The sequence below is a fragment of the Rhinopithecus roxellana genome, chromosome 3, assembly GCF_007565055.1.
Source record: "Rhinopithecus roxellana isolate Shanxi Qingling chromosome 3, ASM756505v1, whole genome shotgun sequence".
In the NCBI taxonomy this organism is placed as follows: Eukaryota; Metazoa; Chordata; class Mammalia; order Primates; family Cercopithecidae; genus Rhinopithecus; species Rhinopithecus roxellana.
The window spans coordinates 169,754,982-169,767,378 of record NC_044551.1 but is presented as its reverse complement, the minus strand read 5'-3'; the positions used below and the strand labels follow the sequence as shown (position 1 = coordinate 169,767,378).

The following is a 12,397-nucleotide window of genomic DNA, read 5'->3' as shown; positions in this document are numbered from 1 at the left end:
TTGCATGAACTGTGAGGCCAGGCAGCATGGCTGATGTGCACGGGCTTGGGGCTCAAGGTCATACCCCGCAGGGGTGGCTGTCCCGCCAGGCAGAGATCAACTGGTTTAGACCTCATACGGACCATACTCACCAGCTCTATTTCTCCCATTATGACAATGGAGAAACTGAGTCCCCTAAGCTGAGACAACTGGGCTGACCTTTTCTGGGCCACATGGCTCCTGATGGTGGAGCAGAGCCTGGCTGCACCCCCCACTCCCTGTCCAGTGCCTGCCCCACTGGGTCTTCTTTTTTAAAAAGTTTATTGAGACAGGGTCTCTGTCACTCAGACTGGATCACAGTAGTGTGATGAGCTCACTTCAGCCTTGAACTTCCGGGCTCAAGCCATTCTCCTGCTTCAGCTTCTGGACTAGCTGGGACCACAGGTGCGTGCCACCATGCCTGACCCCCGTCCGGTCTTTACAAGGAGAATAAGAACCTTGGCTGAGAAACCCAAGACAGATCGGTCCCTTCCTCCAGCCTCCCTGAGTTGAGGCCTCCCATGCAGGCACATTTCGGTGGCCCGTCTCCCAGACCCCTGCTCCAATCGGGTACCCCAGAGCACAGAAGGAAGGGCCTGGCTGGCCTGGCTAGCCTGGCTCTTCTGACCTGAGCAAAGGGGTCCCCCAGTGAAGGTTTTGCTTTCAAAATCTACAAGTAAACATGACAAGGGTGGGGAGGCAGATGTTTTCCACGGACGGCTCTGCCTTGGGCTTTGCTCTGGGCCCTGCGTGGGTGAGGCTGGAAGAGGCTGGGGAGCCGGCACAGGTCTCAGGTGTGGCCTGCCTACCTGCCCACAGGCTGCCCCCGATCTGCTGGTGGACCTGGGCCCCTTGTCCCTGACCTGGTCTCCCACTCACCTCTCCCTCATCCCCGTTTCAGCCACAGTAGTCTCTGCTGCTCCTGCAGCAGGCGGCACTCCGCCCACCTCAGGACCTGACCACTGGCGGTTCCTGTTTCTGGAGGCTGTCTTCCTCCAGACAGCCACCTGGCGAGCCCCTCACTTCCTTCACATCTTGGCTCACATGCCACCTTCTCATGGAAAACTGCCACCCTCACTGTCACCCGGCACTCGAGACTGCCCTCACCTGCCTCACTTTTTTCGTAACACACCAACCTTCGGACCCGTGAAACCCTCATTTACTGCCTGTCTCCTCTAACCACAAGGGAAGCTCCATGGCAGGGGGACCGCTGTTTGCTGTGTTATCATCTCCTCAGTGCCCAGCTCTGAGCCGGGCACACAGTAGGTGCCTTGTCAATATTTGTTAACAACACCTGCCTTGTGGCATCCCTGGGGCTGTTCGGGGGTCTCACATCCGTTTACGGGACAAGGTGTGGCACATGTGCCATGCCCCATACCCTGCGGGCGCAGTGACAGGCACGTCCTGCATAACTAGCCGCACCTGGCACAGCACAGGTCTGGGAGTTGTGTGGGAGCTGCCACATCCAAAAAATTAAACTTCTGGTCTCACTGTATTTGCGTCTTGCTCTGGATAAAGTGAAGCTGCCAAACCCAGCAGTGAGCCTCAGATGCTCCGGCTGGTGGGACCTGGAAAATGGGACATCACTCAACCCAGAGAAGCTCAACCCAGAGCAGCAGGCTGTGTCTCCACCCAGGAAACCTGCAGGTATCAAGGAAGCCTTTGAGCCACTGCCCAGACTGCCCCTGCCAGCCTATGAGGCTACCTTCGGATGAGTGAAGGCCAGGTGGGTGAAGACACGGAGCAAAGAGACTCAGGATGATCAATGCAGGAGGGGTGTTGTGGCCTGAAAAAAAGGATGCCAGGAAACCATCTTGGTGCCAGTGATTCCACGTAGTAAACTGTAACCAGCTGTCACCCGGCCAGAGGGCAGTCCCCATCCCAGACCTGCTGGAGCACCAGGTGGGAGACTCTGCCCTAAGTGCAAATATTCCTCCATCATGGGCCATGTGGGAACTGTAGCCACGCTCAGCAGCCCTCCGCAGAAGTGGTTCAGCAAAGGAATCAAAGCACTTTCACCCCAGGAGTCCCCTGACAATTAAAGAGCCTTGAGGCCGGGCATGGTGGCTCATGCCTGTAATCCCAGCGCTTTGGGAGGCTGAGGCGGGCGGATCACTTGAGGTCAGGAGTTTTAAACTAGCCTGGCCAATGCAGTGAGACCCCATCTCTACTAAAAATACAAACAAAAAAAATTAGCTGGGCTCAGTGGCGCGCTGGTAATCCCTGCTACTTAGGAGGCTGAGGCATGAGAATTGCTCGAACCCGGGAGGCAGAGGCTGCAGTGACCTGAGATCATGTCACTGAACTCCCGTCTGGGCAACAGAGTGAGACTCTGTCTCAATAAATAAATAAATAAATAAATAAATAAATAAGCCTTAACAGTGGAGTCAGGAGGACTGAGGTGCAAACCCCATCACTGCCCCACATCTAGCTGTGCCACCTTGACAGGCCTTGTCCTCCTACGCCGGAAAACCCTGATCTGCAAAGCAGAACCTACCATGCAGGGCAGAGGTGAGCAGAGAAGAGAAAATCCATACTCCAAGCTTGGACAGGGCAGGCTTTCAGAACAATTAATGTATTTTAAAAAAGGAAGATGGCTTGTGATATGCCAATGATTCTCAGCCCTCTCCTCCTTGAGGGTCTCTATTTTTCTATTATTTTTATTAAACAAGAAATCAGGCTTTATTACAATTTAGTACATAGACTGACAGTAGTACCTATGAGAAAATGATGATGATGGAGGGAAATGATAGAGATGGATTTCTAGAATTAAAGAAAGATGAAGGATCTCAGATTGAAAAGGCCCATAGAGGCTTTTGCGCTGTTATTATTTCTCCTTTGGAATGTGAAGGTCTGAATGAGAGTTTTGATTTTGAATGTGTCAATGATTTTGAGAAGCCCTGATTACATTTTATGGTGTAGTCACTGGAAATGGAAAAATGGCATTATATATATATATATTATATATAAAAATATATATTATACATACTCTCCTTACTTTATTTCAGTTACCGTCCCCATAGAATTTGACAAGAATTGCTATGACTGTAACGTTTTTGAGTCCTAATTAAAACTGTATTTATGGCAGTATTCATAATTAGCCTGACATGCATTCCGTAGGTAATCTCTGAGTTTCTGGAATGTTTTCTCAGACTTTTTGGACGCGCAGCAGCTTACATGTCTGAAGTTGCTCGAAGGCATCACTTTTGAGAAAGCTTACAACTGGGCCCTGTACCATCCCAAGTCCTTTGTAGTTCCTCTTGAACATGCCTGCCATACTTTTAACAGGGTAGCTGAATAAGTAGCATCACCATTCTTTGCTGTGGCACAGGTTATAAACTTAAGTGGAGTTTACCGGCAGCATCGAATGTTTCAGCTTGAAAAAATAAAAGCAGGCTACAAGTTAAATGTTTAGTTCCAGAAATTGTGTGCAATATGTTCATAACGATGGCTGTGGTTGCCACAGAGTGCCTCATTTAAGTCCGGTTAATGTGTCCCACATGCAGATGGAAGGGGTGGAATTGTGCACTCAAGTGGGGGCTTTAACTGCAGTGTTTGGCAGAGTTGCCTTCTACCTGCCAGTTCAAAAGTTCAACCTGTTTTCAACTAGAATATATATACTAAACAATTTCAGTCTGTTAACTCTGATTCAGCCTCTTCAGATACCCGTGTGCTGTGCAGCAGTGGCTCTGTGTGTAAATGCTACGGATGGCGGATACACAAAAATACCAATATGATGTGTACAGGATAATGCCTCATCCCAATCAGATGTCCATTTGCTATTGTGTTTGTTAACAACCCTTTATCTCTTGGTGTTATAAACTCCACTTCAAACTGATTAAAGTCTCATTCTTGTCAAAAAAGAAAAAAAGAAAAGGCCCACAGAATTGCAAACAGAAGAAAAAATCCATACTGCAACATTTGAGTGAAATTTCAGACTATCAGAGATACAGAGATGCCTAACAGTCCCCAGAGAGCAGAGAACCTGACGAAGGAGCCAGACTCGGACAGAACCACACTTTCTGACAGCCACGCGGACTGTAAGGCCACGGGGAGGAATAACAGCTTTGAGTACTGAAGTGAGCACTGAGGTTCTGAGTACTGAACTTTACACCCTGAACTTTACGTCCAGCCGACTGTCATCCAGGTGTGAAGGCATGACCAACATATTCTCAAACACAGAAGGCCCTAGAGGTTGGCCACGTAACGACCCACGTGGGAAACACTCAGGACCAGCACATGGTTCAAGACACGAGAAGATCAAAGGGTGATCAGATTCCGAATGAAGACTGTTCCCCACCTCCACCCCCATCAACTAGCTAAGATCCAGAAGAGAAAGACAGAGTGATAGGATGGGGACTGGGTGGAGGGGAGATCCAGGGACATGAGGGAGCAGTCAGGTGACCGAGGAACATATGGATAACATTTTTATTTATAAAAAGAAAGGATTAACCAAGAAACCTAGAAAAGGCAGGGCACAAGCTGAAACCATAAACTTGTCGGTAAAAAGACAAAGACTGTTGATTGGATAGAAGCCAAAATCCAGCTACAGGCTTTTTAGAAGAAAGATGACTAAGTCGTCAATCAGAGGAATGAAGAGGAAGGGGGTGTGGATGGGATACAGGTGAAATTTCTTGAAGCTGGATGTGGGGTCCATGCATGGGAGTTCATTACACTACTCTGCTTGTGCAAACATCTGAATTTTTCCATTATAATTTTTTTTCTTGAGACAGAGTCTTGCTCTTGTCGCCCAGGATGGAGTGCAGTGGTGTGATCTTGGCTCACTGCAACCTCTGTCTCCTGGGTTCAAGCAGTTCTCCTGCCTCAGCCTCCTGAGTAGCTGGGACTACAGGTGCACACCACCATGCCAGGTAATTTTTGTATTTTTAGTAGAGATGGGGTTTCACCATGTTGGCCAGAATGGTCTCGATCTCCTGACCTTGTGATCTGCCCACCTTGGTCTCCCAAAGTGCTGGGATTACAGGCGTGAGCCACTGCACCCGGTCTAAAATGTTTTTTAAAAGACCATTCTCAATCTAAATTTCTCTCTTCTCCAAAAGTCCAAGACAGCTGTCTATTCCTAATTTTTACATTATGCCCATCATTTGAACATTTAAAAAAGAAATGAACATGTAGAAACTGGTTTTCTTATGCAGTAATGTATGGTCATCCCTTGGTATCTGTGGGAAATTAGTTCCAGCACCCCCAAAAGATAGCAAAATCCATGGATGCTCAAGTCCCTTACAGAAGATGATGTTGTATTTGCACATAACCTACACACATCTTCAAATTGTCTCTAGATTTTGATACCTAATCGATGCAAATGCTATGTAAACAGTTGTTACACTGTATTTTACACAGCTGTTTAGGGAATAATGGCAAGAAGAAAGGTCTGTGGCCGGGCGTGGTGGCTCACGCCTGTAATCCCAACACTTTGGGAGGCCAAGGCAGGTCGATCACCTGAGGTTAGGAGTTCGAGACCAGCCTGACCAATATGGTGAAACCCCGTCTCTACTAAAATTACAAAAATTAGCCAGGTCTGGTGGCATGCCCCTGTAGTCCCAGCTACACAGGAGGCTGAGGCAGGAGAATCGTTTGAACCTGGGAGGCGGAGGTTGAAGTGAGCCAACATGTTGCTGCACTCCAGCCTGGGCGACAAAGCGAGACTGTCTCAAAAAAGAAAAAAAAAAAAAAGAAAGGTCTGTGTTTAATATAGATACAACTACCCATTTTTTCCTAATATGTTTGATCTACAGTTGGTTGAAACCAGAGACACAGAATCTCTTGAAACAGAGGGCCAACTGTAGGCCCACTGCCTCCACAAAGTTCCCAAATTTCTCTTTATTAAGATCGCGGTAGCTCAGGCCTGTGGATCTCATCGAAGATGGTGGAGCGATCTGTGTCTGGCATTACCAGAGGAGTCTTCATGTGGACAGTCTCAGGGGCAACACATAGAGAATTTTGGTCTCGATCCAGAAAACAAAGTGCCAGAGGTTGCTGAGGCAGCAGAAGAGGTGAAAGAGGTGGTGTTCCTCACGAAGCTGAGGATAGTCACCACCTGGCGATCTCCAGGGTCATTTGGAATCTTATGTTAAAGAAGTTTTTGCTTCATCTCTTCCTGGTAATTGGCAAGACATCTCCCAGGAAGATGGTCCTCTAAAGTTCAATCTCTTTAGCTGATGACTTGGGTCATGGGGTCTGTAACTCCAGACTCCACCAGATGTGCAGGGTTAGAAATGGTCTTGATTTCTATAATGTCCCTATTCAAGATAGATCTAAATTTCATGAACTCAGTGCCAGTAATCTCCGCCGCCACAATCTGAAAATCACTTGGAGTTACTGAGCAATTCAGAAGAGAAACACATTGAAATCATTTTTTTCCCTGAGCAAGAGGCCTGCTTATTAGACCTTTTGATACTTTACCAGGTGAAATACTGACAGAACTGTTCTCTAAACCCACTTTTCTATAGAGGAATGTATCATCTCTTTTTTTTCTCATATTATGAATGGACAAATAACAGGACTTTCTATCTTCATATTTGCTGAAACCATTTTTTTTTTTTTTTGAGGTGAAGTCTTGCTCTGTCGCCCAGGCTGAAGTGTAGTGGCACGATCTCGGCTCACTGCAAGCTCCACCTCCTGGGTTCACGCCATTCTCCTGCCTCAGCCTCCCGAGTAGCTGGGACTATAGGTGCCCGCCACCACGCCCAGTTAATTTTTTGTATATATATATATTTTTTTTTTAGTAGAGACGGGGTTTCACCGTGTTAGCCAGGATGGTCTCAATCTCCTGACCTCATGATCCGCCTGCCTTGGCCTCCCAAAGTTGCTGGGATTACAGGTATGAGCCACTGGGCCCGGCCTTTTTGAAACCATTTTTAAAAATGAAATTAGGTCATTAATAATTTATGAAAAATTTTGAGAGGACACTGTCATTAACTTGGGTTTAAGACAAGAGGACATTGAAAGTTCACACCCTTCATAGGCATAAAGTAGTAGTTACAAGAAAATATTTTCATCCTGTTAGGACTCATATCTAAGATAAGAGTTATAGAGTTATTATACATTGCATATGTACAAATAAACTTGTATTAGATAGATACCTATAAAATAGGCCAGGCGCGGTGGCTCAAGCCTGTAATCCCAGCACTTTGGGAGGCCGAGACAGGCGGATCACAAGGTCAGGAGATCAAGACCATCCTGGCTAACACGGTGAAACCCCGTCTCTACTGAAGAATATAAAAAACTAGCCGGGTGACGAGGCGGGCGCCTGTAGTCCCAGCTACTTGGGAGGCGGAGGCAGGAGAATGGCGTGAACCTGGGAGGCAGAGCTTGCAGTGAGCTGAGATCCGGCCACCGCACTCCAGTCTGGGCGACAGAGCCAGACTCCGTCTCAAAAAAAAAAAAAAAAAAAAGATAGATACCTATAAAATAAACATAAAAGTATGTTGTATATTACTGACCATTCTAGATTAATTTCTTTTGGAATTAAAATATATTTGTTAAAAAAAATTGCTGTAAATTGTCAGGAATGAAAGAAAAGCTATGGGTTTAAATTGATCTTTTTATTTATTTATTTATTTATTTATTTATTTATTTATTTATTTTTGTTGTTGTGGTTTTGAGAAGGAGTTTCATTCTGTCGCTCAGGCTGGAGTGCAATGGTGCAATCTTGGCTCATTGCAACCTCCACCTCTCAGGTTCAAATTTTTCTCCAGCCTCAGCCTCCCCAGTACCTGGGATTACAGGTGCCCACCACCACGTCTGGCTAATTTTTTTTGTATTTTTAGTAGAGACAGAGTTTCACCATGTTGGCCAGGCTGGTCTCAAACTCCTGATCTCAGGTGATCCACCCGCCTTGGCCTCCCAAAGTGCTGGGATTACAGGTGTGAGCCACCGTGCCCGGCCACAAATTGATCTTTTAAAGTTAAACACACATATGTACATGTGTCTTAATATACATATATGCATGTTTCTATGTATGCCCCTTCACGTACTTCCCTAAAATCTGACTCTTGAAGGCTATCAACAAGAATGCTAATAACGGTTTTGCCTGTAGACGCTGCAATCAATCACACAAGCTCCCTGTTCATTCTTTTCCTTCCCACCGAAAAGATCACGTGTCCCAAGCTGCGTTTACGCAGCAACAGCTAACTCATTTTCCCATCGTGATTAATCAGAGTCATATGCAGCAGCCCGTCGGAGCCTCTGAAGGCTGCAGATAGACACCAGCCTCACACTGGGCTGATAAAGCTCCAGCGGAAATCCAAGTGCCCCAGTGTTGGGTTGGCCTGGGAGGCTGATTCCTCAACAAGGCATGATTTTCCTCAGAGCTTGTGAAATAGCAAAAATCCTTGATGGGGCTCCTTACGGTCTCCAGGGACCTGAAAAGGGGACCATGAGTCCATGCCCATCTGGTGAGCAGGCTGAGGCCCAGCAGGGTCTGGTGGCCCTGCTTGAGGCCGCCTCCCCCTCCCCCTCCTCCCTGTCCTCACCGTGCACCGAAGCACTGGGAGCCTCACTGGCCTGAGACCTCCCTGCAAGGATGGAAACGTCTGCTGAGCCATCCATATGGAAACTAAAAGCCCAGGTGGCCATGGAGCACCTGAAATATGACCAGTGTGACCGAAGGACTAGACTTTATATTTCATTTAACTTTTTATATTTAAATAGCCATGAATGAACCTTGAACACATGCTAGGTGAAAAAGCCACACTGTGTACGGTTCCACTCACAGGAAATGTCTCAAACAGGCAAATCCAGAGAGACTGAAAGAAGCAGACGCCGGGTTGCCAGAGCCTGGGGGAGGGGCATGGGAAGGGATTGCTAGGGCTTCTCTTTGCGTGATGGAAACTTTCTGGAATCAGACAGTGGTGACGGCTGCACAGTCTGTGAATATACTAAAAACCACTGAGTCATACACTTTAAATGGTGAATTTTATGTTGAGTTATATCTCTATTAAATAAATAAATAAAAAACAGGGCCAGGCGTGGTGGCTCACACCTGTAATCCCAGGACTTTGGGAGCTCAGGCGGGCAGATCATGAGATCAAGAGATCGAGACCATCCTGTTCAACATGGTGAAACGCCGTCTCTACTAAAAGTACAAAAATTAGCCCAGCATGCTGGCGGGTGCCTGTAGTCCCAGCTACTCGGGAGGCTGAGGCAGGAGAATCACTTGAACCCGGGAGGCGGAGGTTGCAGTGAGCCGAGATTGCGCCACTGCACTCCAGCCTAGTGACAGAGCGAGACTCCATCTCAAAAAAAAAAAAAAAAAAAAAAAACCACCGGAACAAATTTAAATAGCCACATGGGCTAGTGACTACCATATAGGCCAGCACGGTTCAAGAAACTTAGAGGAGTGGTCTAGAACTTTGATCATCTTCCCCTGTCCTGAATTCATGCCTCCCAGCCCCAGCCGTACACCTCAGGGGTCTCCTGTGCCTACATGTGCTTCTTGCTGCCCTGGCACCTCACCCCCACCCCATTCCCATCTAGCTCCAGCTGCACGGACGCCAGCCTACACTGGCTGTGCCTTGGCCCCCCCACCTGCTGCCCAGGGCTTGGCGGGGGCTCTTCCCAGGAGCTCTGCCACCCGCAGGGACCTCTGTGTTCCCACGCACCTGGGACGACTCTCAGCTATCATCACCTGCTTTCTTCTTATTTTGCTGAAAAGAACTCCTCCTCTACCCCATTGCTAATGGCTATTTTTTCCTACTGAGGAGGGGACACCTTAGGCAGAAGGCTACCCTGAACTGCCCCTGGCAGGGTCAAGGCCCTGTGCTGTGTCCCCCACCCCCACCACAGCCCTGTCATGCTACATTCTGGTCCTTTTCAATGTTCACGGCTACCTCCCTCGGCAGTCAGGGCTGCGTGTGTGGCCTCAGGGCTCCGAGCAGGGCTGGGCCAGCAGGCATGCCAAAACAGCGGCTTCCCCGCTAACAAACAGCCTCATGCCCACTTACTACCCAGCTTCTGGGCCGAGTTCCCTGCCTGGCTGTAGAGCATTCTGCCTCAGGAGGGCAAAGGGGTCTGCAGAGCCCCTTCCCAGGACCAGGCCCCCATGGGTGCCAATGGCTTCCACCTTCTTAAGTCTGATTTAGGGGGGGACTTCCAAGAGGTCCTGGGTCCTGCCACTCCACCTGCTCCGAATCCAGCCCTTCCTCAGCCCTTCCATCTGAGGCCCAGTCACGCTCTGCACATGGCCCAGGCCAAACCCCCAGCAGGGAGGGGGACCCAACTCAGAGCTGCAACTCGCCCCACTGCAGAGCGTCAGCCTCCTCCGCCCCGCATCAGCAGCATAGGCCGACCCCCAAATCCCACCCGAGCCCAAGCAGGAGTGGGGTGCACGCATGTGAAGAGGTGCTCTGCTGAACACACGGAAGGTGGCATTGTTTTCCTGCGTCTTGCTGGGCAGTCTGGAAGGGATGCTTGGTAGAGCTGATGAGGGCTTTACCAAATTCTCAGCACAGCAAGAACTCGGGTGATTGACGCGGAGAAAAACATTTTTACCAGCCCCTCATCTGGTTTGTATTAAGAGGTTTCCATACTTGGATTTTTTTTTTCCCCCAAGGTAAAAACCAACAATGAGTTGGGACCAGAGAAATAACAGGGGCACAGGCAGCTGGGTGAGGGGAACCCGAGCTGAAAGATGTGACAGAGGTGGGAGGAGAAAGCCCCTCCCCACTGAGGACTGGCAGGAGGCAGAGGCCCACTGTGGCGGGCGCCCAGGATACTCATACTGGTGTCGATAACCCGGGTGACGCTGTGACTGGTTTCCTTTCTCACTTTATTAAAGTCACAATAGATTTGGCAGCAGAAAAAAAGTGGCTGGTCCTCTCCAGCCCTCCGCTAGGCGGGACCATCCCCCACGCCCCACACCTGGCCCTCCCTAGGCGGAGTCACCCCCCACGCCTGGCCTCCCGTGCCTCCCGCTTCCTGCCTCATCTTTCCATGGCACTATCACCGTCCAATGTAATGGGAGGTTTTTTTTTTTTTTTTTTTTTGTCTTCTGTCTCCCTGTGGTAGCATGGGAGCCCCAAGAAGATGGACTCAACACCAGATTGTTGACTGCATGAATTAATGATGGGCCAAGTCCTACCAGGCTCCCCCAACCCTCACCTGGGCCCCAGGCTCCTCCTTGCAGGGGTGGGGTGGGGGGAGGTATGTGTGGCGTCAGCTCCACTAGTGGGTGTGATCTAGAGGAGGCCGCCCCTGTGGTGGCCCCTGAGTGGCGGGGGACCTCTGGCACCTCCCTGGCACCCTGACTGGCGGGGGACCTCTGGCACCTCCCTGGGGTCTTCTCTTCCTCCCAGGCCTGCAGAGGGAGGGCTGGACTCGGGAAAAGCTCCCACCCCCAATGAGGTGCCAGTGCATGTGCACCCAAGGTCTCAGCTCCTATCAAGTCTCCCGGCCTTCAAGGTCCTCAGGCTCTCTGTGCCCCTTCTCCAGGTACCCTAAAATCAGGTCACAATGCAAGCTGGCTGTGCCCAGGGACATCAAGTCTGTGCCACGCTGTTCCCCTGCCTACAATTACATTGAGCATTTTCCCACACAGTCAGCTTCCACTCAGTCCTCAGGCCGAGCACCCACGCCACCTCCTCCAGGATGCCCTCCTGGTCATGCCCCTCTGCTCCTTCTTGCTCCCAGCCCTGCCTGGCTCTGAAGCATGCTTCTATTTCTCCATCTCAGTCCTTTGCGCTTGGGTATCATCCGCTCACCCTCTGACAGCTGGTTTAGGGCCCCAGCAGCCACCACAGTGCCTGGTGCACAGCAAGTTGGCTGTGTGGCTGCGGGAAGTTGGGGAGTGGCCGGCATGGTACTCCAGCACCCAGCACGGCGTCTAGGGCAGAGCAGTCAGGAAGCAAGGCTGGATGAACAGAGGGGTGGGTGGGCCCAGCGCAATGTCAGGACTCACAATGTGGGGAGGAATCAGGCAAAGGTAGCTTGTGGCTGCCCCAGGGATTCCTCACCAGATAAGTCTAACCCGGGGTTCCAAGAGCCACAGAGGAAGTGTGGATACGCTGCGATGACAGCACTGAAGGCGGAGTGATTCATTCTGCTGGGGGACATCTGTTAATGGACAAGGCTGCCCGAGACCCTGAGCAGCCCTGCTGCCACGCCAGCCTGTTAGGCCCTGTGTGTGGCCTGCCCACTCCACTCCCTGGCCTTGACTGAAGCTGGGTCACTTTTCTTGTCCAAGGGCCTTTCCCTGCAGCACGCAAGCCTCTCTTCCTGACTCCGGGCCAGCTGTGTTGACCCTCACTTTTAACAAACTAAGGGGCAGAACGGTCCGACAGCAACTATCTATCCAACAATCATGTCCCAGGCCGGAATCCTCCCATCCAGGGAGGGACCACTTCCTGCCTGTTATCAAGGA

General features: G+C 49.8%; 1 protein-coding gene and 1 pseudogene across 5 annotated transcripts in view; one reads left to right on the top strand and one right to left on the bottom strand.

The window, feature by feature from the left end:
• Positions 1 to 12,397, bottom strand: part of COL23A1 (collagen type XXIII alpha 1 chain) — a 353,238-nt gene that overhangs the window by 104,691 nt on the left and 236,150 nt on the right. The gene's annotated exons all lie outside the window — the stretch shown is intronic.
• Positions 5,903 to 6,361, top strand: LOC104661303 (annotated as a pseudogene).